Raw genomic sequence first — 5,123 nt, 5'->3', positions numbered from 1 at the left:
CCGCGCCGCACGCGCGCCGAGGCGGGGCCGGGGCCGGCACCCCGCCGCGTCCCGCTCCCCGCCAGGCCCCGTTCCGCCCGGTGGAAGCGAGGGGTTACAAGCTCACTTCTTACCTGGGGGAGGGGGAGGCGGAGGGGAGGGCCGCCGGCTGGGGCGCCGCTGTGACTCAGCCACCCGGGCAGGCCGCCCGCTCGGGATTCCCTTCCCCAGCCTTCCCCCGCCGCTGGCCCCTCCCCTCCCCCCCACCGAGGAGTGACAGTGCCGGCCCCGGCCCGCTATGTGTCACTGCGAGCCTTGTGTCTGCCTCTGACTGGACCGCTGTGTTCACCAGCGCGTCTGACAGGGTCGGCTGTGTGTGGGTCGTCCCGGTGTCTGTCTCGGGGTGCACCTGCATATCTGCTCATCTCGTCTCCTTCAGCGCCTGTGCCTGACGCGTTCCTGTCATTATGCCTGTCTACAGGACTCTGAGGGGCTGTCTCTGTCTGTGTGTCTGCCTGGCTCCAGTCTCGGTCTTTTGTCTGGGTCTGCCTCTGCATCACTTGCGTGATCACGTGTGTCTCTGCACATGCCCTTCTGTGTTTGCCTTCATGTTCCCGAACAGAGTCTGGGAAACACTGGGGCAGGCTGACCCCGCACACTCCCCGCCTCGCTCCCCTGAATCCTGCCGTCAGGCCCCATCAGGGATCCTTCTGAGTCAGATATTTGGGCGTCTGCCTGCCTTCAATCAAGTTCCATCCCATTCCTCAACGTCCCAGCGGATCCTCAAGGCCCCCGCGGCTCCCATTATGATGATAATTGCTAGCTTTTAGCGAATACCCACTAGCGTGCCAGGCTCGGTCTTAAGCACTTGACACGCCTTTTTAAAACTCCCCATCACCCCAAATCTGAGGTAGGAGGTTCTTTTTTTTTTTTTTTACCCCATTTTACAGATGAGGAATTTGAAGCTCAGAGAGGTTAGGTGACATGGTCAAGTTCACTCTGCAAGAAAGTGGAAGAGCTGGGCTTCTACCAATGTCTCAATTCTTTACACTCTTCTATCTGCCTCTGTCCTGTTCTCCCTCCCTTGGTTTTATCCTCACAGGCCATCTCCTTGGTCAGCCTGCCCCGCCCCCACCCCATCCTACCCCAAGCATCTCTAGCATCGAAAACCGTCTCCTGTCCTCCAGAGCAGGTGCAGGTAGAAGACTGTGGAGCGGATCTCAGAAGCCATTGCTTTCTTGGCAATGAAACTCATTCAGTTAACACGTTCATTCAACACAATTCCACTGAGGCACCCCAATGTGCAAACCATCTTGCCAAATCCAGACACACAGAAGAAAACAGTCCCACTCAAAAATTCAGTGAGTAGAGGCAAAGAGGGACACACACTCGGAGAACTTAAGTCCCTGGCTTAGGGGTCATCTTATCTCCTACAGAATGAGGGCTGGGCGCTCAGGCAGAGAACTGGCCGAAAGAGAGAGGGACGCAGAAGTAAGACTTAGGGTGCTGGGGAGTAGGCGGGGGCAAATGCTGTAGTGCAGTGGGGACAAAGTGGAACAGAGAGGGAGCGGAAAGGTGAGGTGCCAGGATTGCCATGGCAACAGCAGGCTGTCGTGGCAATGGCCTCCCGTATCTCCAAATCCATTTCCAATCACCATGCGCAAACCAGACTGTTCACCAACCCTTACAGAGGGCACCCTCACCACAAGAAAAATCCCCCAGGTCACATCACCTCTACCTTCCAGCCTCGCCAACTCTAGTTTAATTCAATTCCGCAAGCAACTGAGTTGCAGCACTGGGGGGAGATTTTTTGGTGGTAGTAGAGAGGCTAGTGAAACAGGCCTGAACCACTCACAGGCAACAGAGGGGAGCTCCATAAACCAGGAAGGCTGAACCACTCAAACACCACATGGTGGGGGGATGCTCAGAGTTGGACTGGACCATTCTGAGGGTCCAGATCGTACCACTCTTCCTCAAGCATGTGGCCCAGAGTTGGCCTGGTGGGGGTGGGGGTGGCGGGGGAGGGGGGTGTCACTCAGGGGCAGGACTTACCAGACGGGATCTGATGTGCCCTGTCTCATTGGAACCAGTGCCCCAGCGGTGGGGCGCAGCGGACCACAGTGGGTGGGGTGGGCTGTACTATGGGGCTGGCATGGTGCCTGGGGGAACCTGAAAGAAAAAAGCCAGTTAGAAGTGGGGTCTCCCAGGCTGGAGAATTTTCCTGTGCTCCCTGTCTTCTTACTGGGGAGAAGAAGCCTGGTGCTGGTGGTCAGATGGGATGGGAGAACCTGTTTCCATAGCAACCAGAAAAAGCCATCCCCAAAGTGGTCCTCCAGCCTTTCCGTTTAGAAAGCAGCCTTGGCCCAGGGGGTAAGGGGAGCGTGCCACGGCCTTTGTGGACGTCCACGGTGGACCTCTGATCCGTGACACCCCTTCAGCCTGAACTCTGCTGCTGAGAGTCCCGGGGTCCCAGAGTAGCCCCAGTTGCTCCTGATATCTGCATCCGGGTTGGCTTCAACCCTGGCCCTAGGCCAGCCTTCAGGCTCAGCCTCGTCCAGAACCTTATCAAGACACCAGTCAACCCCACCCTCCGGACTCTGCCCCCTCCTCCTTCCCCAGGCGGGTGCAGGCAGGTCTCCGCTGCAGCAGGCCAGACTAGATGAACGGGCCCAGCAAGGAGGAGCCTTCCTTGGGGAGGACTCACTCTGGGCCCGGGTCTGGAAGTGGTCTCAGTTGCGAGCCTCCCTTGCCTCCCACCCCTCAAGGCCATATCCTGTTTCCCCATCACCTCCTTCCTCTCTGTGGCCCAAGAAGGTAACAGAGGCCCAGTTCCTCCCCTCCCTCCCCTCCCCGACAAAAAAGCTAGGTCTTCTAAGTCCAGGGTCAAGAGTCATGTGTCGATCTAGGTTCAGACCTAAGTCTGGTTCTTAACGCAGACTCACTCCTCAGAGACCTATGCTTTCTGCCTCCTTAGCCACAGTTGTTTGCCCTTGGAAGTCCCAGACGTTGGGGTTCCCAGTCTAGTCCCCCCCATTGCCCGGCCTGCCAGTCCACATCCCTCCCCCTACCCCAGAGGTTCAGGCCTCCAGCCCCTAGCCTCCATGACGCAACGTGCTGCAAGCTGCTGGGCTGCTGATGACACGGCCCCCAGGGAGGAGCCACTCCTGACCCAGGTGGCAGCTGGGCAGACCAGGTAGTGGCCAGCTGCAGGCGAGGGAGGCCGGGCAGGCAAAGTGCTTCTCTTACAGAAAGGACGCTTGAGGCTGGAACCTTCCAGGACAGGGATGTTGAGAATGTGGGATGAGAGAGTGTGCGTGTGCAGCGTGTGCGTGCCTCTGTGTGTGTGTGTGTGTGTGTGTGTGTGTAGTCTGTGTATGTGGCTGTGTTGGAGGAAAAGGGGATGTGCTGGGAAGGGTCTAGCCTTCAGAGAGAGGGGAGTGGCAGGCCTCACAACAGACCAAAGAAGGAGTGAGGGGCAGCCAAGGGGGTCACCAGGGTGTGTATGGGGTGTCTGGACACCACAGTGGGGGAGGGGCCCACAGCCATTTAAAGGGCCAGCCCCAGAGCTTTAATCCCTCACCAGCCCTGGCCCCAAGCCGGAGGCTGTAATTCATCTGTCCAACAGCTGGGGTGGGTGTGTGTGTTGGGGGGGGGGGCATGTGGACGGGAAGGGGGAGCTGGGGGAGGGGCTGGGGCTTTCTTGTGAACAGAGCCAAACAACAAAAGGGAAGCTGAAGGGCCAGCTCCAGTGTGCCTGGGCCCGGCGGCTGCCCGGAGGCTGCCCGCGGACCTGCTGGTGGTCCACACCTGACGGCCAACAGACTCTGTAGTTTGGACTCAAGGACTCATGGCCGAGGAGGCCGAGAACCCATTCGATCCCAAAGGTGGGGCCCAGAAGAAGGCCCAGGCTGAGGGCCCCCACCCTGCCCCCACGAGCTGTCACCCCTCCTCACAGGCCCCAGGCCTGGCAGGCCCTTCGACAGATTCAGCCTCAGATGCCCCGCTCGCCAGCCAAGCCTCCCTAGACGCGGCCTGCCGGCTCCCCCTCCCGCAGGCACAGGGTGGCAGCGGCCACACCGAAGCTGTCCCTTTAAATCATTACCACCCCTGATTGTGTGGACAAACCGAGGGCCCTGCCCCCCAGGCAGGCGGCTTGCCACCTCCCCCCATGGGTCCCCAGAAATGTGAGGGCCATTTAAAGGGACAACAGAGAGGTGGCCAGGTCCTCAACTGCCCCCAGCCCCCCACACACACAGCCCCTTTCCCCAGCCACCGACAGCCCCTTGCCCCTCCGGAGGGCCCCCCAAATTCCGGTTCTCTCCCCAACCCTAAAGACTGCCAGAAGGAGAAAGGGGGCCAGAGTTGGGGGGGCGGAGAGATGGGAAAGCGAGGAAAAGACAGGGGCTGCCTCCTTACTCAGAGCCCCAGGGGACAGGTCGCAAGGAAAGCAAAGCCAGGAGAAGCGGGGAGACAGAGCCCCGAAAGGTGCCGCGGTTAGACCTGGGGCGCACAGGCTGTCGGGCGAAGGGAAGGGAGTCGGGCTGCACGAGACGGCGGCGCGGCCAGCGGGCGACAAGCCCAAGTAGGGGAGACGGGAACCAGGAGGGCCAGGGAAAGGACGCAAGGCCGGAGGAAAACGGGGAGCCAGAATCGGGGAAAGGGGTCACCCGGGAGGGTGTGGAGGAAAATCCGAGAAGGGAGGGCGAGCCAGGCCGGGGTTACCTGCTGGGTGTCTGTCCCCCGGCGGTGCCCCCGGAGTCCGGGTAGGGAGGGGGGGAGCAGCGGGGGGGAGTGGGGGCTGGGGGGGCGGGGGAGACGGTCCCTCCTCTGCCTCCTGGGCCTGCCCCGGCGCTCGCAGCCTCTGCCTCCCTCCCTCCTCCTCCCCGTCCCTGAGTCCCGGAGTCAAACAAAGAACTGTAGCAGGCTCTCCCCAACCCCCTCCCTCCTCCTCCTCCTCCTCCTCCTCCTCCTCCTCCTCCACCTCCTCCTCCCCTCCCTCCCTCCCCACCAGCAGGCTCCCTCCTCCTCCCTTCCGGTCTCTTCCTTTAACTACCCGCCCCCCCCCAGCCCCCAGCACTAGTCTCTCTCCACCCGCCCACCCCAACCTTTTTACACACCCCTCAGCCAAGCCCCATCCCCGCAAG

This window comes from Suricata suricatta, chromosome 17, assembly GCF_006229205.1.
Source record: "Suricata suricatta isolate VVHF042 chromosome 17, meerkat_22Aug2017_6uvM2_HiC, whole genome shotgun sequence".
NCBI classification, from domain to species: domain Eukaryota; kingdom Metazoa; phylum Chordata; class Mammalia; order Carnivora; family Herpestidae; genus Suricata; species Suricata suricatta.
Note: the sequence above shows the minus strand (reverse complement) of the source record.